Here is a 24184-nt window from a genome sequence, read left to right on the forward strand (position 1 = left end):
TAGGCAGTCCAGCCTACAATATAGTGGGAAACACAGGTCAAGGCAGTAAGTAAAGGGACTGCTGCCTACCTTCCTTGCCTGTGGCAGAGGGAATTATGGCGGCTAAGCAGCCTTCAGGCCTGTGCTGCTTTAATCTGTGTTTAACAGGGTTCACTGGTCCCTTTGATTTCTCTCCTGCCTGTTCTGTGAACCTGGCCTTTCAGCTGTCTGGGAATGCTGAAGGAAACAGACAAGAGCAATATGCAGTTAATTGTACTGAGTCTGCTGCGTTCCCATGCCGGGAAGGTGATCCCTTGACCTTCTCAGGCAAGCCCTATGTTTTCTTCTAACTGGAGTCACTGGTTTATGGGACTGAGCTATCTGTATTGTGGTGGTGTTTTGATAGTGTAGAAAAGGCATCACGGTGGTCATCAGCCTTTCGCACTGTTTTGTTTTTTTTTCTAGTTCATAGCACATGAAACAGAAGTGTATTACCCATTAAGCTTGAAGGCTGGCACTGCAACTTCCTTCATTGGTTCCTACTGGGACTCCCTTTCTTCCTGACCAGTGTCTACAGTGGACAATTCACCTAATGCTCCCTGAAGTATAGTATAATACCCTAATTTCATCAAATTGAGATGCTTATGTTTGTTATAGCCATACTGTGGCAAGGGATTCAGCAGGTCTTACTCCAGCGAAACTCCTGCTTAATTCTATGATTCCATAGTGGCAGCAGCAGGCCTGATTACTTAAGAGTTGAAAATGGACTGTGAGAATTACAGTGTTTTTTTGGTGTGTCCATGAAGCTCGCCACAGTTTTTAGACACAGCGTTCTTAAGACTCACTGTCTAAAGGAATTTCTGTTGTTTCCTTCTTTTTCCTGATACGCACTTGTAGTCTCTTTTGAAATAAGCTTGACTTTCACATACATGTTGGGATCCAGATCTACACCAAAACATTTTTGTGGTTTCCAATATCTAGAGAGAATGTAATGCCTTTATGCTGCAATACACAGATCAGAATATGTGAGTCAGAATAACTGCATCTCTGGCAACAACAGTAGGAAGACTTGATGTGTGGATAGGACGATCAGGGGATAATTCTCAAATATATGCTCAAGTAAATACCTAAATCCTTACTTAGTGTATCCTCTGCTAAGATTATTTGTATTAACATCTGCTTCCAAGTTCTGCAGGGCATTCACTCGAGATTTTCAGTGTCTCCTAACCTAGAGCTCCTCACTGTTTCAGTTTCCAGTTCATTCCAGTACATAGCATCTAGCCCCTTGCTTTCCACAGCCCATACCCCCACTACCTCAACCACATAGTTCACAATCTCTCAAGCTTACTGCTACAACTCTTCCCTTCCCAATGAAGAGCTACATCCTAGATCCTCGCCTTCTGCACCTCTTCACTCCATGCCAGTTGAAGTGCTTATTCTGGTTTGCCTCACAGCCCTTCAAAGCTTCCCCAAAGTCTTCTGCTCACTAACGTATTCTCCTCCTACCCTCAGTCTTTCCCACTACATTCCAGTGTTTGCAGCTGGAGAAACAAGAGGCTGTTTCTTCTCCCCAAGAATTTCAAGTATCTCAGTGCAGGAAGCAAGTTAAGTTAGGCTAGGCATATGCTAGCCCTTTGTGTGCTGTAAGAATGGATGGCTCTGGGCATGGTTTGGAGCAAGACCAAGCCAAGAAATACTTCAGCGTGGTATATTTTATAAAATGTAGCCCTTGTTATTTCTCTTGCAAGTAAGCCATCCAGTATTCAATGCATCTTGTGAAGCAACTTCAGCCCAATGGGGACTTTTGAACTGTTTGGTGTGGTTCTCCATGTGATCGTTTCTGTACATGTTATTTCTGTGGTCATGTGTTAACATATCTGTTTCTTGGATGAACAGTGTTTTCAAACAAAGGATTTGGAAGCGCTACTGGTTCAGAACTTTTGATGAATGCAGCCCTATGAAGAAGTGTTATCACATCAGTGTTTCCTAAACACTTTCTTTTGAAAGAAAGCTTTCTTATGTAAATGAAGTTTTGTGAAAAACAGCAATGCTGAGGCATCACTGTTTCATAGAAGCCTTGACTGGGGCTGTTAGTGAAAGTTGTGCTTCTTCCTTTCTCCTGGGGACAGCCAGGGGCTACTGCAACTTGTAGTGAAAACATCAAAAGCCTTGGGGCTTCTCTGACTAGGACATCAAGGCTGTAATGGATTACTTTTGTCTGAGCTGTTTACTTGCTCAGTGTTTACTGCATTATAGAGCAGTAAACTTGAGGTGGAGGCCTAGGGAGCTCCTCCTCCATCTGGACAGTCACAAGTCCATGGGACCGGATGGGCTTCATCCTAGGGTGCTGAGGGAGTTGGCGGGGGTGATCGCTAAGCCGCTCTCGGCTATCTACCAGTGCTCCTGGTTGACTGGAGAGGTTCCAGAGGATTGGAGGCTTGCTGATGTGACTCCCATCTACAATAAGGGCCGTAAGGAGGATCCGGGAAACTACAGGCCTGTCATCAGTGCCAGGGAAGGTCATGGAACAAATCCTCCTGGGAGAGATCACACGGCTCGTGCACGATGTCCACGGGATCAGGCCCAGCCAGCATGGGTTCATGAAAGGCAGGTCGTGTTTGACCAACCTCATCTCTTTCTACGACTGGGTGGCCAGACTGGTAGATGAGGGAAAGGCAGTTGACTTCAGCAAAGCCTTTGACATGGTCTCTCACAGTATCCTTCTGCAGAAACTGGCTGCCCATGGCTTGGACAGTTTTACCCTCTGTTGGATAAGGAACTGGCTGGAGGGCCGTGCTCAACGGGTGGTGGTCAATGCAGTGAAGTCTAGCTGGAGACCTGATTCAAGTGGTGTCCCCCAGGGGTCGGTGCTGGGGCCCATCCTGTTTAATATCTTCATTGACGACTTAGATGAAGGGATTGAGTGTACCCTGAGTAAGTTTGCAGATGACACCAAGTTGGGAGGTTGTGTCAATCTGCCTGAGGGCAGGGAGGCCCTGCAGAGGGATCTAGATAAGCTGGATTGCTGGGCTGAGATGAATGGGATGAAGTTTAACAAGGCCAAGTGTCGGGTCCTCCACTTTGGCCACAACAACCCCAGGCAGCATTACAGGCTTGGGGATGAGTGGTTGGATGACTGTGAAGAGGAAATGGACCTGGGGGTGTTGGTTGATGCTCGGCTGAACATGAGCCGACAGTGTGCCCAGGTGGCCAAGAGGGCCAATGGCATCCTGGCCTGCATTAGAAATAGTGTGGCCAGCAGGAGCAGGGAGGTGATCATCCCCCTGTACCCAGCACTGGTGAGGCCGCACCTCAAGTGCTGTGTTCAGTTTTGGGCCCCTCACTACAAGAAAGGCATTGAGGCCCTGGAACATGTCCAGAGAAGGGCAACGAAACTGGTGAGGGGTCTGGAGCACAAACCTTATGAGGAGCGGCTGAGGGAGCTGGGATTGTTCAGTCTGGAGAAGAGGAGGCTCAGGGGAGACCTCATTGCACTCTACAACTTCCTGAAGAGAGGCTGTGGTGCAAAAGGGTCTGGCCTCTTCTCCCAGGCAAATAGTAGGACCCGAGGAAATGGCCAGAAGTTATACCAGAGGAGGTTTAGGTTGGACATGAGGAGAAACTTTTTCTCTCAAAGGGTGGTCAGGCACTGGAATGGCTGCCCAGGGAGGTGGTGGAGTCGCCATCCCTGGCAGTGTTCAAGAGGCACCTGAATGAGGAGCTACAAGATGTGGTTTAGTAGCTTGTCGTACTAATAGGAATGGGAGGGTGGTTGGACTAGATGATCTTGCAGGTCGTTTCCAACCTTGTGATTCTGTGATTCTGTAATCTACTCCTGATCTAACAGTAGGAGCAGGCTGCAAAGGATTACCACAGTGTATTCCCTTTTCAGATCATCATCTGACAATTACGTACCTTCCTGGAAGGAATCAGGCTATTGCCAAGCTCAAGTCTCTGGGCAATAAGCAAAAATGTTAGAACGAAATCAATGTTGAGGTCACAGTAAACAAAGACCAACTCAGCACCTGAACTTAGATTCAAGAGATTTCACGGGCTGCTTTTAAAATGCTGATGATAATACAATTTATAATTTTACAAGTAATTCTTCTTTAAAAATGGGTTATTGTTAATGCAAAAAATCTACATTATAATAATTCATTAACAGTAAGTGAATTGAAGCTCCACCTTAAGCTTCTCTGAGAGTAGGTTTGTCTTAGTTTATCTGGCTTGTAGTTTCTCAGTCCATACAAAGTATGCCTGCTTGTTTGTGTCACAAGATTGATCTAGGACTTAAACTGTGTCTTATTTGAAATCTATGTAGGCTACTGTTAAAATGAGAGGTGAGCACACAGCTGTGGTGCATCCCTGGCTTGTTCATCTGCCATCCCAAGTTCCCGTCATCTTGGCAACTTCATAGATGAATATTTAATGGCAAGGTGCTTCCTCCGTTGAACCCATACCTTTTGTGTATCACTTCCTTGATACTTAAACTTCAAAACAGCAAGATATAGAATAAAATGCTTTCTTCTCTACCTTTTACTATACAGAAATTCCAGCACAGGCATACTATGGAGTAAAGGGGGAGCAGAATCCAGTCCCAGAATGAGACACTTGCTACTGTGTACCATGCTTTGCAACCTGTGTGTCACTGCCTAAGAGGGGCAGGTTTCCTTGCTTTGACAAACAAACAGTGGTTTAAAACTTTCGGAAATTGCAACACGAAGCAGCATTTTATCAGCATACTCAAGATCAAAGCTGCATCCTCCTTATTTTGAGAGAACAGATATATTGAAAGGTACCCATGAGTTGTTTTTGTAAAGCCTATTGATTTTGAAATCTATGGAAAGAAGCTCGGCACTTGGCTACATTTCTAATAGGCACTGATTTTTGCTTGCTTCATCACACATGAACATATTGGGACAGAGCTGAACTTTGTTTGATAAATCAGGTAGAAAAAAATCTATATTTCTCTTGCAGTGAAACTGTGAACAATACTTTGTCTTACCCAAATTTGCCTGCTGGTTAATATGAACAAATCTTGTCAGAAGGAATATCACAAATGACAATTATGGTGATGACAACTCCTGGTTTGTTCTCAGTTACTATCAGAATTGTGGTTTCTCTCATCTGAAGTGCTCGATTTTTTTTCATCAGGCAGCCTAATCATTTTCTATTGAAGGCTCATGATCTGTTATTTTAACGTAACCAGATTTATATTTTATTACAGAACTGGGTTTGGCAGATTTAGCAAGTGTTCTCAGCGTACTTTTGATGAATGGGATGGGATAAAAGATTTTCACAGCCTTCTTTGTAGAGGATAAAGAGCAGAGGCTTGGCTTCATTTTTATTTGTATAAGATTTCAGTTATAAGAAAAGAGGCTCTAATGCCATGACCGGAGAGAGAAAAGGGAATCAAGTTGCTTCTGGTGTTTTTTGGGCATTTTTTGATTGTCTCGTTTTCTGTCTTCTAGCTTCCCAACTTCCATTCTTTCAGTGCAGTAGGCAAACACCTGATGATTCTATACATGTATTAACTGTTGACTTTGAGGTAAAAATGGAAAAAATCAAAAAAAAAAATTTTTTAGTAAACTTGGGAAAGATGCCACAATGTGATCAAAAGAGTTGTTCGATTCAGGCCTATACATCTAAATAATCTGAATTTTGAAGTTGTTCTCTATGGAAGATTAGACTGGATCTGAAAAGAAGTAATTCGTGAAATTCACTTGATGTCTGAACACATACAAATTTAGGAGAACTGGAATTCACGTTGTAACTTGATGTTGGGATTTTCTCTGGCTGCCTGTAGACTCCAACTGCAGTCAGAGTCCTACTGTTGTGCATTGATTGGGAATGGAAAAAAATATTGCATTTCATCAGTCATGAATTAGGAATAGCACTGATTTACAGTCTGTGATCTGGGGAAAGTATTCTAACAGCTAGTGATCATTTCTCAAGGTTTTTGAGATCTAAACCTGTGATCTACCCTATTATTCATTTTCTCCACTCATTCTAGTATCTCATCAAAGTCGCACTGTTTTTTTGGTTTGGTTCGGGTTTTGTTTTAGCAAATCCTGCTCAAAATGTTTAGGGTTTTCATTCCTCCTAGTAATAGATCTTGGTATCTTTATTGGGTTTCTGTGGTAAGATAGTGAAAGGGAAGCAGCAGGAGCAATCTCTGTGAAATATTAGGGGATGCCTGCGACGATTACAGTCGGCTTTAGAGTGCTCTGCGCTAGACGTATGCCAGAAATGAGACAATATCGTTAGAAGAGCTGTTGGTGAAAAGGAATGTAAGAAAGGACAGAAAGAACTGGACGGGAATACAGAGCTAGTGGGAAGGAGCAGAGGGATCGTGAAGGTCAGAGACAGAGGCGTTCCACAGCAGAGCAGGCAACCCAGGCACGGATAACTCATGGAAGAGGAGTTACTTCTCCAAAGTAGGAGTTACTTCACTGCCATCCATGGATGAACCCCCGCTGACATGAGTACACACCAAAGGGACGGCATCCAATGGAGGGCCCTTGTTTGAGCAGAGGAAAAGAGCGAGAGGGAAAGAACAGCAGAGAGAAACCGTGACATAATCTTTCACTGTCTGCTCCATCACAAAGGGGTCTGAGTGTAAATCGTCATGATAATAGAGAGGTACTTAGTGAGAAGTTAAGCGTGGAAAGGGGGAAAAGACAAGCGTTTTCTCAAAGCATAGTAATTTTTAGTATTATTATTTTCTGCTACTGAAATCAGTAATTTTTTTTTAATTGACAGTCGATTAATTTTCCCAGGGGGAAAAAAAAAAAAAAAAAAAAAAACAGGCTCAGCCTCAGTTGATCTATTTCTATCACAGAACTGCTCGGGTTGTAAAGGACCTAAAGGATCATGTTGTTCAAATAGCTCTGCCATGGGCAGGGCCACCACTCACTCGATCAGGCTGCCCAGAGCCCCATCTGACCTGGCCTCAAACGTGTCTGGAGACAGAGCCATCACCACTGCTCTGGGCATCCTGTGCTGGTGCCTCCCCACCCTGAGAACAATATTTCTGCCTCCTACTACATCACCTAAATCTCCCCTCTGTTAGTTTAAAGCCCTGTCACTATCAACTGTAGCAGAAATGCTCAGTCACAGCTGGAACCAGCAACTGATCACCTGGAGGGAAGGCAGGGCCAACCCAGGGAAGCTCAGGTGCACGCAATACAGCCTAGCGAGAGGAAAGGGTGGAGCCAGGATCTGCCCTTTACAGACCTCATTTAAGGGCTGGCAGTAGAGGTGAGAGCACCTTTCTGGAGCTGTCTGCCTATGGCAGGCTTTTTGCAGGTAAGCAGCTTTTTTCCTTTGTTTCTGTATCTGTGGCAGTTCCAGTGTTTAAGTTTGTCCTCTGTTTCAGCCTAAGGCTTTGCCACACTTTGATTATTGCTTAACATCATGTTGTAGCATTACACAGGCCATGTAAGTAGTGCTGCTCCTGTTTATAAGCTCCATTAGAGTGTTGCAGTGAGGCCTTGTCTTCTGTGATTAACACATCTAATTCCTTTAATCATCTAATTTCTTGATAAGAGAGGTGCAGCAGATCCACTCCAGTGGCTCAGTGTTAGTCCTCGTGTTGGCAACCCCAGGCCAGGGTACGGCATTGTAGATGGGGTCCTGTCAGGGTGGAGCGCAGGGGGACCATCTTGTCCCTCTTTCTGAGAGCTGTCTCACTTGTGATGCAGCCCAGGATACCATTGGCCCTCTGGGCTGTAAGGGTGCACTGTTGGCTCATGTAGAGCTTTTAGTCTTTTAAAATCCTCAAATCTTTTTCCACAGGGCTGACCTCAGTGAGTTTTCCTCTGGGTCTGTAGTTGTGTCTGGGAAGACCCTGACACAAGGGGCAGGCTTGGCCACATTGAACTTTATAAGGTTCACGAGGGCTCGCTTTTCAGAGTTGTCTGCAAGTCAGACCGTGACTTTAGGCATGCACTTTACTGTTTGGTCCTTGTTCTTGATGGAACTGCAATTAAAAACAGAGAAAAAAAAGAAAAAAAAGTTTGTGTGCCTGGCCGTGTCCACAGCCAACTTCTCTGGCAGTAACCACCAGCACGCTCAGTGTTCATCCTCTGAATGCATTTGACCCGTTCTCATGCACTTTAGCTAAGCTCTCCAAGTTTGCAGGATCTCTTCTCTCAGGAAAGGCTTGGAGAAGGACAAGCGATTCCGCCTCACTCTGCAAAGCGCTACCGCCTGGCTTCTCCAAGGCCAGCATGTCTAGGTAGTCTAAACAGCTTCTCCCCTCAAACAACTAACACCAACAACTGCAAAAAAAGAAAAGCCTGCACAATCACTAACATGCCACACAAGACAAACTATCCCACCACCACATAGTGCAAAACCAAACAAGGCCTCAACTGAGCCCAAACCTGGAACCAGAGACCTGGTAGCACTTCTCCTGCAACTACAGCTTTCAGCAAACTTCAACCCAGGCAAAGAGAGCAGCTGCAAACAAACCTAAGGAAAAGAGCTATCAAACAAGCTGCAGCACTAGCTACTTTACAAGACTGCAGGAGACCCAGGCAGCACTTCTCATCACTCCATTCCTCCAGGGAACAACTTGCCATACAACTTTTTTCCACCAGGAAGCACCTCCCAGTTGGGGAAAAAAAAAAAAAAAAAAAAAAAGTCTCACCTCACTCCCCAAAGGCACTGCTGTATCAGCATCCAGATCCATTCTCCAGCCCTGAACCTGAGCTGAGAGCTCCATACATCCCTTCTGCAGGGCAACCCTCTAGTCTGAAGCCCCTGCTGATGATGAATCCTGTCCTGTTCACGCTGACATCCTGCAATGACATGTTCCCATTCAGCTCCTTTGGTTAAAGGTCTTCTGTAACACACCTCACATACAAAACCCTCTGGACCTACCTTGTGTCCCCACTGAAGAAAACACTCCTCTTTTCATAGGACTCCTGGTGCTCCCAAACAACAGTGCTGCTTCTGTTCTACTGCCAAATACATCCAGCCCCATCTGCAAGACTCCAACACTTCAAATAGTTAAAACCAGCACTGATATTCCCCCACACAACACACACATCCCTCCCTTCTTAAACTGCACACGCTCTCAACAACAGAAAAGGCTACCTGGTTGATCGCTGTTCCTTAGAAACCCCTTCACTTCCTCTTGCTTGCAGATGACCTCTCACACAAGCCATTCTCTCACCTTTCCAGGGAAGGAGGTGAGGCTGCTTGCCCTGTAGTTGTGCGAGCCGTCCTTCTCATTCTTTCTGAACTCCTCAGGGATGTTGGTTATCCTCCAGTCCTCCGGCTCCTTTCCTACAGGAAACACCACAAGTAATAGGATAAAGAGCTATTTCAAAATTGCTTCAGCCAACTCGGTACGCAAAGGTGCATCCTCAACTCCTCTGCCACACAGCTGCCGCTCTCCTGGCTGCCCATGGCCCTTCAGTCCCCAACTGGCCTTTCCTCAGTAAGGAGGATGAGCTCTGGCAGTGGTCCTCCATCTTCTGCAGCAGAAGTTGTCCTTGATGCATCGCTGGAACTTCCTGCAATGAGAAATCTCTGCTTTCCTAACAAACAGCAGACAGGCTCTGGTCTACTATGAGAACTGATGCCCTCAGCTGTGTGCAAACAGCTTCATCTACTTCTTCATCCTGCTCTGTAAAAACAACTCCCCCAGTGAGGTTACCCACACTTACCTACCACATGCTCCTTCCTCCCCTGCGCTCCAGCGATTCTTCATTGCTCCCGGTTCTCTCACCAAATGCTGCCATAGTTGCTGGTCTCCTTTTCAGAGAAATACAGCCTGCCATCCAAAACAGCATTCCAGTTTTGAAAGCTGTCCCGCCTTGTCTCCACAATGCAAGTGAGATGACACACCTGAAGTTACACAAAGGAAGGGAGGAAATACACACTCCCGTGCTGCAAGCGGGAGGGGCTGAAGCACCCGAAAAGCCCTCTCAGGGCACTGAGTGTCACGCTGTCCCAGGGTCACGCTCAGTCTCAGCACTTCCAAGAAGCCATGTGGGAGCCCAGCAGCAGCACTGGTGCCGAGCTCATTGCGAAGAAATGGAGGCTGTCAAGCGGCAGTCCAACGCAATTTCTAAGAAAAGAAATCTCACCAGGTGGCTCAGAAACGCTCATCGCTTCAGCTTCTTCAAGCTGAAGAAGCTCTGCTGCAACCCCTGCACAGCCTGCAATCAGAGAAAGCTTTTGTTTCAGCAGTTTGTGACTTTGCTTCTGACTCCCAGCACCACCAAGGCTGCAGATGTGGCCCCATCTGCCTTGTCATCCACCTTGTTCCCACTAATGAGAACAGGAGGAACCGGGACACCTGCTAAAAAGCTGTGGGGACTGGGGCCCTAGACAAACTGGACTTGAGACAAACTATCCCACCACTCTACTCAAAAAAACAACCCAGGCAGCCCAGATGATTCACAGATTGTGGGGCCTGTGCTTCTCCCCTTAAGCTCAAACAACACCAACTCCAATTAAAGAAAACAACCCTTTGCATCAACTCCACACTACAAACATCCAACCACTAAGGAAAACTGAACAAGCAGACACAGCAAGCAAATTAAACCAATTGAGACCCCAACTCGCCTCTACACAAGCCGCAGCTTCAACCAGCCTCCAACAGAAAAGGAATAAACAGGAGCCCCGGGGAAGTACACACCACACACCAACACAGGGATTAGGAGGTCTGCCACAGCCAAGGAACCACCTGCAACACACAAACTCATGCCTATCCGTTGAACCCCCTCTGCTTCTTCTGCAGCTCGCAACCAAGGATGCAGACCTCGCTCCTCACACACCAGCTGTGCAGGAACCTGAGGAAAGAGAAACAGCTCTAAAGTGCTGGACCTCAGAGACAATGGCCCCAGGACCCCATACTCCTGCAGGCAGCGCTGCTCACCTCCCCTGCTCCAGAAGCAGACCTGCCACACTCTGAACATGAAACCAAGACAAACCATCACCATCAAACACAAAGGACTTTTACCCTGGCACCCAGCCAGAAACTCCTGACTCGCCCCTGGGATGGAACATAACGATGTGGCTTACCTCGCTTCACAGAGGCACCGGAGTCTCGCTGTCAGAGTCCCCGCACTGGCCCTAAACCTGCAAGCACAGTTCTATTGAGCACATTCAAGAGGCTGCCGTGGAGGACAGCCCTCAGGTCCGAAAGCTCGTTCCCCCAGGCCACCCGCTGCTGCTGAAGCTTCTCACACCTTTGGGCCAACCACCCTGCAATAAGATAGATTGTCCAGTCCCACTTTGCTAAAGCCCATCACCCAGGAAACCAACCCCAAATAGACCCAGAAAAGGGGACTCAGCAGCCTATTTCATCACTGGTGGTGAAGTCATTCCTCCTTCTATTTTCATAGAACTTCTGATGTGCAGTAAACACTGCATACCTCCCATCAGCATGCAAACAAGACTCCTGTGCTTAAGATATTCACTAATTGTACTGACATACCCCCTGCAACATCTAACAGGGAAACACAGAAGGCTACCCAGTTGATCCGGCCACATTTCCCCTTGCAGAATCCACTGTGACCATTCCTTTACGGTTTCTTCTCTTCCGCTGACTTAGTGATGACATTTTAAACAACCTGTTCCTTCACCTTTCCAGGCAAGGAGGTGAGGCTGATTAGCCTTACTGCCCTTTTTTGGAGATAGTGGTGATGTTGGCCATCTTTTCTGTAAGAGAGAGCATAGAGAATGTGATACAGAGCTACCTAGCAACTGCTTCTGCCAGCTCCCTCCGCACACACAGTACATCCCCTGTTAGGGCCCAGGTACTTAAAGACATGGATTTTACCTAAATCATCTTTGACCAGCTACTCTGCAATCGAGACAGGGTCACCCCTCCTTAAAGACTCTTCCGCACCAGATCCAGGATTCTGAAGGAGCCGCCTCAGCAGTGACCCCTGAAACCGAGAAGGCATTGGACACCCCAGCATTCTCCCGTCCTCTGTTAACAAGGCCTCTGCATCATAAGCAGGCAGGCTGCTATTTTCCCCTTGATCTTATTTCTGTTGTTGCTAAACTTGTGAACTCCTGTTAGTCTTGACCTCTCTTCCCAAAAGTGATTCCCAAGTGGGCCTTAGCCCTCCTCACCCCATCTATTCCTCCTCCTCCCCTTTGATTTTGCCCGCACAGGTCTCCTGCTAACTCTGCTCTTTTTCTTACTTTTAGAGATACACCTCCTCTGAACACAGTGGAAGTAACACCTGAGCATCAAGAACTGCTTGAGGACCTCTCCCAGTGCTCTAACCTAATGGACACCACCAATTAAGTCCTTTAAGAGGAGGAATTCTGCTCCTTCCAAGACCCATGCATCATTCCTACTTGTTGCTTTGCAGCTGCTGCACTCTAGGCCTCCCCTGGTCTTCTTGTCTGCAGCTGGCCCTTCCTCAGTACGGAGGACAAGCTTCGGCAGCACCCCTCTCCTCATTGGCTTCTCTGCCACCTGCAGAGAACTAACACACACGGTTCTGAGGTTACTTTCAGCTGCGTGCATAAAATTTCATTGGCTTCCTCATCCCCGCCTGTCCCCAAAACCCCCAGTGACATTACCCACATTTACTGCCTCTTGAGCCTCACCCAGCACCCCTGGTTCTTCATCTGTTCCCAGGCACACCTCAGTATGTTCCAATTAGCTCACCGGAAGAGCAACTCCACCACCTCACTGCTCTGTCTTCCCTACTGATAAAAAAAACCTACAAACAAAACACAAAGCATAGCCATCCACAACAGCATTCCAGTTGTGCAAGCTGTCCCACCGTGACTCCACTATGAGAATGAGATGACGCTCCTGAAGTTATCCATAAGGGGCAGGGGAGGTTGAGGAAATCCACAGTCTCTCACTCTGTGCTGGAAGCGGGAGGGACCGAATCATTGGCAACATCCTTCGGGGTGGAGGGGAGGGGAAGCTAAGGCCGGCCCACGGTCGTGCTCTGTCTCGGGCGGTTCGGCAAAGGAGGCTCCGTGCTGATCTCAAAGAAAAAAAAAACGGCCGAGCAGCGGCCCCAGGAACAGATGACTTACCTGGCGACTCCCAGACACTCGCCGGTTCGAGTGGACAAGCCGCTCTGCTGCAACCCTCGCTCAGCGTGCGATAGAAAAAAGCTCGCGTTTTAGCAGCCCTTGGCGTTGCTTCTTACTCCCAGCACCGCCGAGGCCGCAGGAATACGGCCTCGTCCCGCTCGTTCCCACCGATGAGAGCGGCAGAAACTGAACTACTCTCTACAAAGCCCTGGAAAGGCTGAAAACATTCCACGGCTACCCTAGGACTCGGGGAACCGCACGGCGGCCCCCCCGAAAGTAGACAGCAGCCGAGCGGAGACGAAGAAAAGCCGGGGGAGCCCGGCGGGAGCTCCGCGCCAGCCCCGAACGGAGCGCGGCGAGAACCGGACGGCCTCTTGCTGCGGGCGGACGGTCCCGAACGGCCCCAGAGCGCTCGCCTCCTCCGCGGTCCCGTTGTTACCGGAACGGCTCACCGATTCGGGCTGAATCTCTCTTCAGGAGAGACCTCCCTCCAGCCTGAAACGAAACAGCGCAACAGAGAACATCGCATAGAATCCCGAGGTCTCGCGTTAAAAGCAGCCCCTCGTACCGCTATTCCACCCCAACGGCGCAAGGACCGAACGAAGGACCGCCGACCACTCCCGCACGCAGCGAACCCCAGCAGCTCTCTCGCAGCTCCTTGCGGCCTCCGGCGGAGCTTGAGAGGCGTCGGGGCGGCCCCGCCCCGGGATGCCGACGGGGCGCACCTGGGGTCGGCCGACATTCCAAGAGAATCTTGAAGTGCTGAAAAAGGCAAAGAACGAGCTGCAGGCACTGGCAGACAAACTGAGATATAATAATAAGACTAACAATACAGAAAGATAACCATCATTTCTACAGTTAATACCCGCATTGACTAAGCCCCGAAAAGATGTACAATAGGGTTGCTTGGCACGTTTCTAACAGGCTAATTGTGAACGATGTTCTCAAATAACACAAGGAAGATACATCATAAGTTAGACAGACTACACAGCTCATAGCTAACCTTATCAAACCCAAGCATGTCGATATAGAAATCAAACTGTTTGCCTATTCTGCCAGGAATGTTTTATCAGATCTTGAAACACTATTACCTAGAGGAGGGCCACAAAGATGCTCAGAGAACTGAAGATTGCAGCTTTCTAGGACTTGAAGGGAGCTTAAAAAATAATTAAAAAAAAAAGCAGGAGGGAGACAAATCTCCCCCCCACCCTCCCCCTCGGCAGATGGGGGCAGAACAAGGGGAAAATGGCTCAGAGAGAGGTAATCAAGAGAGGTTTAGGTTAGATACTAAGAGAAAAATTCTTGACTCAGGGGATGGTGGTGAAGCACTGCAACAGGTTGCTCAGAGAAGCCACAGATGCCCCAGCCCTGGAGACATTCAAGGCAAAACATAGCAAAGCACTTAAAAAAACCAAAAATCAGTGCTGCGTTGTTTTCACAGGTGAAAGACATGTTTTGAACATCTACTTAAAGCCCCAGGAGATCTACACATCATTAAAAAAAAAAAAAAAAATGCTTCAAACCCCAGTAAGTATTACCCCTTTCCAAAGAAATAAAATTCCTGCACCTTAGATACCGTTTGTCACAGGATGTAACAAGCACAAGGCTAAACATTAGACAGGCAGAAATATTTATCAGACAGGTAAATTTCTTTTAAAAAGCAGTAATGGCTCAGAAGCACTCACAGTGCTGAAGCAGAATACCATTCATCATAAAAAAAAAAAAAGCCTTTGTCACAAAAAGCAGGAAATTGAAGTTTTTTTTTTGTTGTTGTTTGTTTTTTGTTTGTTTGTTTTACTAGATTTTCAAAAGCAGATTTTAGCTTTGGGCTTTTTGGGCTGCAAGGGCACAGTGCTGGCTCAAGTCCAGCTTCCCAACCACCAGTACCCCAAAGTCCTTTCGGGCAGGGCTTTGCTCAATCCTTCCGTCCCCCAGCTTGTATCCATAGTGGGAATTGCTGAACCTTGGGGACCCATGTGCAGGAATCTGAAATTGGATTTGTTGAGGTCCTACAGAGCCCACGGCTTGAGGTTGTCTAGGACTCTCTGGATTACATACTGTCCTTCAAACCTGTTCACAGTATTAGACAGCGTGGTGCCATCTGCAAACTTGCTGAGGGCAAGAGTGATCCCACTCTTGATGATGCTGATGAACATACTAGAGACCTTTAGTTCCAGTACTGACCACTGAGGGACATCACTCATCACTGAGCTGCTTCCAAACATTGACTCACTTTCCTCATTCAACAAATGATCCAGCCATCAAATCCTTATCTTAGGGATTTGGAGAGAAGGAGGCTGTGGAGGACCGTGTAAAAAGCCTTACCAAAATTCAGATAGTTGACATCAGCAGCTCTTCCCTGGCCCATTTACTCCATCATAGGAAAAAAAAAAAAAAAAAAGTAGGTTGTTCAAACAGGATCTGCACTCACTGAAGCCATGCTAGTTGTCTCATATCACCTTCCTCTCTTCCACATGCCCTAGCACAGATTGCAGGAGAATCTGTTCCAAACTCTCCTCCAGCACAGAGGTGAGGCTGACAGATCTCTGACAAGAGCATCATAAGTTTGTCAAGGCATACTGAAGCAGTAAGACTTCATCAGCAGTAGAAGTAACAGTGCTTGACAGATAAACAGTTTTTTGCATTCTAAAAAAAAAAAAAAAAAAGTGAAGTACTGAAGGAAGTTAACATTCCTGCACACCTCTCAAAGGGGCTAAGAGTTAAACAAATGTGATAGAAAAAATTTCATAGTCAGTACTTGCATATATTAACCATATTGCTGCATCTTAGATCATGACATTTGCTTAAACAACACGTCAAAATTGCAGAACTGTACATAAACACTAAGGAGAACATCACCTTAGCATTAAAAAGAAATGGTGACATAGTTCCAACTGGTAGTGACTTCCAGCTGCTCAGAACACCTGGACACACAACAATGCTCCATGCTTGCAGGAACCCTGCAAAAAGCAATGGCTCCAACTGAATTTCAAAGACATTAATTTCACTCTTCTCCTCAGAAAGGGGCACTGGATGTGCTTGAAAAGGCCATCCCATTTTGAGCACTGTAAGGAGCACTTTGTACAACAAGGCTATGAAAGGCAGAAGATTCACTAACAGTTCCACACAATTAAGGACAAAATTAAAGAAAATCTTTCCAAGCTGGATGACAAAAATCCAACAAAAATGAATAAAAAACACCATGAACCCACTACCAGAAGATCCAATTGCATAGCTAGTTATGAACTGGCAAACCTAACTTTTTTTTTTTTTTTAAATAACTCACCATTTCTAACACATTACTCCAAGCTTTAACATGTGAAAGGTGATTCTATTACATGTTATCATCACAAGTTGTGTGTGACATGAAAGTCTTTTAGGATATATTCTCCCTTTCCTAAAGAGGTCTCTAAACCTTAGCAAAGAGATATTTCTCTTTCTGAGAGCAAATCAGAATATGTGACAGAGGCTCAACAATGAGAAAGTTACAGTATTTTAAGAACCCAGAGACAACGTAATTCATTACTGTCCTGTATGCCTTCAAAAGTTTTTTTTTTTTTAAACCCACATTTAGGTTTTTTTTTTTTTAACCCCAAAGCTAGGTGAGTGTATCTCAACTATAATTATCATGGAGGTTACATTCACGCAGAAGTGACATTTTATTCTACGGCAAGCTCTTTGTGAAGAGCTAAGGTAAGACTAACATACCTCGTACCTGTCCATATACACTGCAGAAGGGGATACAATACATTTAAATTAAAAAAAAAAAAACAAACATTTTTTGCTTGGAAGATAATACTGCAGTGTTTCTGAATAATACTTTCGTGTTCTGAAACATTTTCATGACACGGTGCTAGTGAAGTTAATAGCTGTTGTATTATAGCTGGATTTTGTTTGGTTTTTCAACAAGCATCATTATGCTGTCACTTTCACACATTAGCCTTGTAGAAGTTATACTGAAATTTGAAGTGTACCTAAGTGAGAATTAAGAAAAATAAATGCCAGAAAATAGACTTCTGATGTTTATGGAATTACCCTAAGGACTTACATGAATGAGATAACTTTCCATTGAGTGAAAAAAAAAAAAAACCAACATAGAAGCATTAGAAAACCTCTCCATTTTCACAAAATGGGTTCCATGCTAGTCTGTAAGTGTTTTGGCCCTGTGATTATTTCAATTTAAAAAAAAAAAAAAAAACATGACAAACACTTACTGGTTTGGTGAATGAGATCCTGAGTGCTTCAAATACTCACATCTGTATTTGTATTGATAATTGCTTTGGAGCTGTGCAGAACTGCAGTACCTTACCGCGTCTGCAAACAAGATAATGGAGAACACAGAATGAAATAGGATCTAATCACAATTCGTTCTAACACTAGTACAAAGTCCTCCTCTCTCTGGATAGTAAACATTATCTTTGCACCAAGTACAGGAAAACAGTCAGGCTCAATGTTTCCAACACAAAGTTGAATGGATAGTGATATTAAAAACACTAGCAACTCCATATGTCTTTTCCCTTCCCTTCCTCCCTGGAGCAGGAATTTGGAGGAGCATTTACTCCTCCATCAGAAGGACAATATAAAGCTATTTGTCTCTAAGCTTCTGGTAGCCTAGAGGTGCTGGAAATGAGAGTGCATACTTCCAACACTGCCTTTCTAGAATCTTCCTACTCATTATTTTCGTATCATTTTGACCTTATATTTTCATTTGAGTACACTTAACCATGACATAAATGAGGGTCAGCTTACCATTAAAATGCCAGATAGTTTGACCTCAGAGAGGAAAAATTCTGGAGGACTCTAGAAGTCCAGAGAGCAATATTGTCCCTCTCCTACAGAGGATCAGTCAAGCAAAAGGAGCACACATGGCTCATTAACACCATTTCTCAGAAACTTGCTGTTTCTCTACAGACTTGTTTGTGCACAGTCTTCAGCAAGACTTCACAAACAAGACTTAAGATTCACAGAGGAACAAACTAAGCAAGCAAAATCGTACTGCCTTCACTGCGTTGGTTGAAATTGCACTACTACGAGTACCTACCTTTTCATGTGCAGAGATATCTTGACAGAAGATTCTCAGCTGACCTGGATCTCCTCTAACCTCTCCACCACCTTGAGAAGAGTTCAGGAAAATTTAGTAGACAATAGAAGAAGATTTTGTTAGTTATAGAGATAAACTTCTGTAAATGCACATCATGCCTCTTACACAGATAACTTACAATAAAAATAAGAACTATTCTCAAGGCAGGGTGTTAAAGAACATTTGAAGAAAATAAAGAAACTTGTTAAAGAACAATTATATAAAGATATTCAAATTATGAATATTCATTTCAGTCACCAGCACAAGTAGGACAGCTCCTATTTTCAAAAAGGCCGCAGGGTAAAACTCTGGGATATATAGAAAAGCACGTGCAAAAGAATACATTTACTTTTTAAGTCCTAAGTTACAAGGTTAATACTTAGTCTGTATAAAAGAGGGAGGAGGGCAGCCTGACAGCACTTTCTGCTGTAAAGTATCCAGATAATCTCCCTTTACTGCAGGCAGCATTTGAAGATCTGTTTGCATCCATTTCTGTTAGAGAGAAAAACATGTTTAAAAGCATCAGAAAAAGGCAGACAACATCCTTCACTGCTTCTCTAGTACACAGCAGTACAATCCACTTTTTTCCTCTCATAGCACACTGAGTTCTAATAAATTATCCAAATAGGTAAAGATTCAAGCTCTGACTCTACAAACCAGAGAGAAACCTTTTCTTGACAGGAAAACAGAATATTCAAGCTCTTACTTCTTCAGTTTCTCTCTAGAGGAATTGGTTTTAACAAAGCATTTACCCATATGGTATTTTTTAATGAGTTACTCAAAGCTTCCTGTGGAGGAGAAGTATAACACAAATGCAGTTTGTCTCAGTAACTCACATCAACCTACTACAAACTGAAATTTGTACGCTTCAATATTTGTTCAGCCTTAACGTTGCCTTACAGCTGAAAATAAAGTAAGCTAAACTTACCTAAAACTCAACTCCAATTTTGAATGCAAACTTATAACATGATAGAAAGCACAGCAGTGACAAGAGGAGCAAAGGTCTTAAACTACAGTGAGAGAGGGCTCATCCAAGCACTACAGCTAGAGACACAGAAACAAAAGAATCTGCTTACCATCAGAAAACCACATAGGGATCTCCAGCAAGATACCTTCACCTCTACTTTCAACCCTTAAATGAGGGCTGGGAAGGGGTGGATCCTGGCTCCAGCCCTTCTCGTCACTCAGGTGTATTGCGTACACCTGAGCTCTGCTGGGTTGGCCCTGCCTTCCCGCCAGGTGCTCAATCACTGCTTCAGACCATGAATTAGCATTTCCTCTACACTATTTAATTCCTGTTTTAAACAAAAATGTGATATAAGAAGTATTTAATGCCTGAGTTCTTGTTGTATTCAGCTTAACTCTCCTTGAAATTAAAGTCTTTATGCCTTTAATCCATAGTGTTGCAAATGGAAAATAAGTGTAGTTTTACTAAGCGAGATGCGTACCTGAAATTATTTTTAGTTATTGGTTTATCTAATAATACTGTGTTTGCACTCATATGGGTTTTGTGGATTTCTCCTCCACTTCGTTGACATGTTTAATCAACCTCAATAAATGTCCTAATGCTTCTTATCTTCTTCTTACCATAAGCATTATACAATTCAAAGCTGGTAGTTCAGCTTTTTACACTCTACGGCCCAATTATCTGAAATAGAACTCCCACGAGGAAGGAGTAAAAGATTTTCCTTGCTAGTTCTTGAACTACATTTATCCAGCTTAATCTGTTGATTCTTTGTATTTGTAGATTGTTTTCTGAAGTGTATGTTTTGTTTCTCCCCGTGCCCACAGTCTAGAGCAACACAACTATGTTATGCAAATTTAATGGTCAGATTTGTTTCCCACACACTTTAGGTTTTGCTACATACACGTGACAACTGAAGTATATTGAATGATGTAGGCATGGACTAATGAGGCAATTGGAATTAAAGCCCACACTACATCTCTAACTCAACTATATCAAACTTCATTTTGTACTGGAAAAGCATACAGAGCTACATGTGCTCTTTAGAAATCTTCACGTCAGTAAGTTTTGGGAAGGGCAAGGCAGCTGTGAAATCTATCAGTTTTAACGTTCTGAAGTTCTCCAAGAGAACAGCACCATCTTCTCAATGGGAGAAATGAGAACTGCCTGAATTCCAGTGGATTTATGTTAGGATGACAGCGTATGAAAGATACGAGGATAATCATTCTTGCTTATTTTCAGCCTTTCATACGTATTTGTATCATTTCAGAAGAACCCTCCAGATTCATGCTACTGATGTGGGGAAACACTGAATGAGAAAGTTGAGTTAAAAAGTGAGCAATGTACCCGTTACTGAGAAGAAGGGAAAAACTGCTCAGAAAAATCATTATTGCTTTTTAAATACTATCTCTGCCAACTCAGACCACCCCTGGCATTACAACATTAAGAATTACTCTTAACATCCACTCATTTCTCAGCTTGTCTCAGTTTCTGAGTGGCCACTCCCAAGCAATTAAATGCAACAGTCACGTGAATTATGCTGCAAGTGATGGGGAAAAAAAAAAAAAAAAAGGCTTGGAAATCTGAGTCTGAATTTCCAATACTCCTGATGCCCTCCACAAAATTCATTTATGCAAATAAATAGAACACAAACAGTAAACAGCATTAACAGGAACTCATCCTTCTGCTTTTATTCTTGTAAAAGCCTGTTCTTTTATTTCAATTGCATGCTGGTATTTGTTTTTCTCACCACAACCCAGTATTCAAAACCACACAAAAAAGAGCACATTTCCTTTCAAAACAGGCTAGTGGGATAGTAAAACAGCTTTGCTTTGGTTATTTTTCTACTGAAAATGACAAAACAAATTAAAGATCTTAAATATTATACACTTGACAGCAGAGACACTGTAGTTCAGCCAGGTTATCTGATAGCTGCAGAAACCTTCACAAAGCAGAAGAATAAATCATTTGCCTCAGGTCACATCCAAACAGCTAACCCTCTTTATAAGCATCCCTGACCAGAGGCATCACCACTGAGGGAGTTTCTTCCAGCAGCCAACAACTTTGTCAACAGCTTCTCACACTGGCTGCTTTTTAGCTCTATAATTAACTGGATGATAAATATAGTTTAAACTAACACAGACAGGTTTTATGTGCAGAGCATTTAATAACGGTGCCAACTCACAATTAAAAAAAAAAAGCTTTTGATTTCTATATTTTTAGTGTGCAATTTTAAGTATTTTCTGCCATCATAAATGCGGTTTGTTTCCTTTAATCCAGTAACAACAGTATTTACTCTTTGCTGCTTGTGTTAGATTTTCTTCCTTTATAGTTTGTTGTAATTTCTATAACTGAAACAAAAAGAAACCTCTTCCGGCTCTTAAAAGCAGAGGGCTGGCTTAGGGAATTAGAGACATCAGAAAGAAAGCAACCTTCAGATTCACCTTTTCTCTGACTTTCATGTTTGGATAGCACAGCCAAACCTCTAAGAGGTGCACTGCTTCCTTCAAATCATGCCTGAGAAACGAGTCCCACAGCTCCCTGCAAAGTAATTGGTCTAATTACGTGGTAGGAAGGAGCTTCTTTAAATTCCTTAGAAATTAAGACGTGTCATCCGCTTAACATCTTAGCATCTGTTACTGCCTCTTGCACATTTCTCCACTGCATCAGCCTGAAGGACGCTTTCCTGGACATTTCAGAGAAAAACAATTAAAATCCTTAAAACAGAGAAGAAATTGTCCCCTTCTGCAGTGGGATGAAGCATGTAAGGCATTTTGTCCCCTCCTTATTTCTCAGTGTGGTGCACGTTTCTCTGGGTGAGTACAATGATCCCTTTAAATAAGAATATAGCAGGGTACAGCATAACCTTAAATCCTGTGGTAATCCTTACTGATGTGGTAATGTTGTCCTGAAATATTTTCCCTGCCAACTGCTGACCCCTGTGCAATTGTTGCCCTCTGTGCTTACATAGATTTGTTTCAGATGGGCTGTTTAGAAGCTAATGGCATCAGTAGGCACACCACTAACCTATTCTTTGTTTTTTGTTTTCTTAAATTCTGCTGTTGTCTGGCAGGAAGTAAGTAACAATTTAATTCTGGCTAATTGCTCATGCAGTAGGCATAACGTTAGGGCAGAATGTGTTCAGAGCATTGGGAGAGGTGCTGAGGCACCGGGAGCTTCAGATCTGCGTGTGCAGCTCAGTGAGACGCGTGTGGGCATTGCCAGGAGGGTTAACGTTTTGCCCAGAGCTGACTGAGACTTCTTAGAGAGGTCCTGCTGCTTGCTTTGGTTCCCTTGATGTTTTTTTACATGCTCTTCTTCTTCATTGGCTGCTGTGTGAACACAGAGTAGCAGGTAGAAGCGAGTGTATTGAAAGTGCCCGTGCAGATAGAACCCTGAAAGTGCACTGCAGCAATGGATATGTTGTGCCCTCGTAGTATTCCCAATGGAGCTCGTGTTTACTGAGAGTCGGGTAACAGCCAGGTAACTGCCACCGATGATGTGTTTTTCTGTGCCTTCTGTTTTAATTGCAGTTCAGGCAAATTATGCCCCCTATTTCTTCGATAATGGAGCCAGGAGCACAAATGGGAACATGGCACTCCTCAGCCTTTCCGAGGACACACCAGTTGGTCAGTATGCAGACACGTATGGTTAAAGTATGCAACTGAAGCCGGTTGGTCTTTTGCTTGGCAATATGCATTTTGTCATAGGTGGTGCTAAACACTGTGGGTTTTCTTCTCAAGCTTTTGATTTACAGCGGCACATCGGAATTGCAGCTGTAATTTAAAGTGTGATGTTTTGCTCCCCTTTCCTCGGTCCGTGAGTCTGCTCATAGCATCAGAGTATGGACCTTTGGGATCTTCTCATCAGTGCTGTAAATGTTTATGAGAAGAAAGCACAAAATTATCACTGATAACTTTGTCAGCCCTGATAAGAGCAAGCTGTACATTGCAAAGTGAGAGACCTGGTTTTCTGTGAAGAGTTACCATGTTCCTCATGTGCAGCACAAATGGTAGAGCACGTTTCTGCTTAGAGTGAGAATTGCTTGGTAACAACTGTTTCTTTTGAAACAAGTTCAGTTTTGTTTCACTGAAAACTCAAAAACTGATGCATTCTCTGACTGAATGTTTTGTGGTGGGCTTAAACATTTCCTTTTTAAACTGTAATTGCAGTTGAAGAAATTAAATAGAACAAAAAGATGATTATTAATCAGTGTTTCCCATGGGGAAAAGGACAACTTCTTATCAGCTAAAAAATGTTACATATGTAAAATCACTCTGATGAAGACCTCCACCTTAATGCTGAAGTCTAGCATTAAGGTTTTCTTTAGGCTTTGCTCATTTGTAAAGAAAAGCACTCGCTATTGTCATAGCAGTACCAGAGCACCCATTTTCTCTCACATTTGTGTGCAGAGCAGAGAGATGTCTGCACTCTTGCGTCTGTCTGGAGCTGCAGGCAGGCAAAGGAGAGTGTGCATGCCCAGGCAGCCATATGGCCATGAGGGGTCAGGGGTTGTGTCAGCTGCCCCATTTGCAGTTGCTACTGTTGTTCATGACTACTAACTTTGGCCAGAATGCATCTACATAAGCTGGTCTGTACTTGCAGTTTGCTTTATAAATGTGTTCAGCTACCCCTGAAGTTTCACTGTCAGCTCAGTGGGAGGCGTAACTAAGAAAGAACTGAAGGGTTTTTTTTTTTGTTTGTTTGTTTTTTTTTTTTTGCAAGAACTGTAACAGAACTGGAACCAGAATTGGACGTGCAAAAGCTGACTGGCCTCCACCCCTGCAGTGTTTCTCTGGTGTGATGTTAAGAAGACTTGCTGAGGCCAAGGTGGTTTTCTTGTCTGCTGCTGAACTTTGATCGTGTCTAATGATTAAGGTCTTATATAAGGCATGAGCAACCAGTCCTAGTTCTTCAATTTTCCTTGGCATTTTTAATTTACTGATAGATATTCTGGTGGTCAAGGTATTAGACTGCCTGTAAAAGGACCTGGGCTTCGTCTCTGGAGGTGTCACAAAAATGTGACCCTCTAACTATCCACAAAACCAGATAACTCTAGAGATCTTCCTCATCTCAAACAAGGGGAGTGAGATCATCCCATGTTTGGGGTGCAACTACATCCTACAGAGGCA

The 24184-nt window shown here is 44.2% G+C and overlaps 2 long non-coding RNA genes across 4 annotated transcripts; both read right to left on the reverse strand.

Annotated features, from left to right (window-relative positions):
• Window positions 1–6744: 6744 nt before the first annotated feature.
• On the reverse strand, window positions 6745–10147 carry LOC122175299. Of its 3 annotated transcripts, XR_006177382.1 has the most exons (7): window positions 10080–10099; window positions 9657–9837; window positions 9359–9503; window positions 9082–9273; window positions 8866–8968; window positions 8633–8783; window positions 6745–7960 (listed from the first exon to the last, which is right to left on the reverse strand). It is a non-coding gene; the product is annotated as an uncharacterized LOC122175299 (long non-coding RNA). The 3 variants fall into 3 exon arrangements; XR_006177380.1 differs by having other exon boundaries at window positions 9657–10147; XR_006177381.1 differs by having other exon boundaries at window positions 8866–8984; window positions 9657–10147.
• Window positions 10148–10564: 417 nt separating this feature from the next.
• LOC122175300 lies at window positions 10565–13666 on the reverse strand. The gene is made up of 7 exons (XR_006177383.1): window positions 13577–13666; window positions 12565–13503; window positions 11780–11888; window positions 11472–11658; window positions 11020–11076; window positions 10757–10787; window positions 10565–10681 (listed from the first exon to the last, which is right to left on the reverse strand). It is a non-coding gene; the product is annotated as an uncharacterized LOC122175300 (long non-coding RNA).
• Window positions 13667–24184: the final 10518 nt, after the last annotated feature.

Source organism: Lagopus leucura, unplaced genomic scaffold, assembly GCF_019238085.1.
Source record: "Lagopus leucura isolate 7727_CA_CO unplaced genomic scaffold, USGS_WTPT01 Super-Scaffold_739, whole genome shotgun sequence".
Taxonomy (NCBI): Eukaryota; Metazoa; Chordata; class Aves; order Galliformes; family Phasianidae; genus Lagopus; species Lagopus leucura.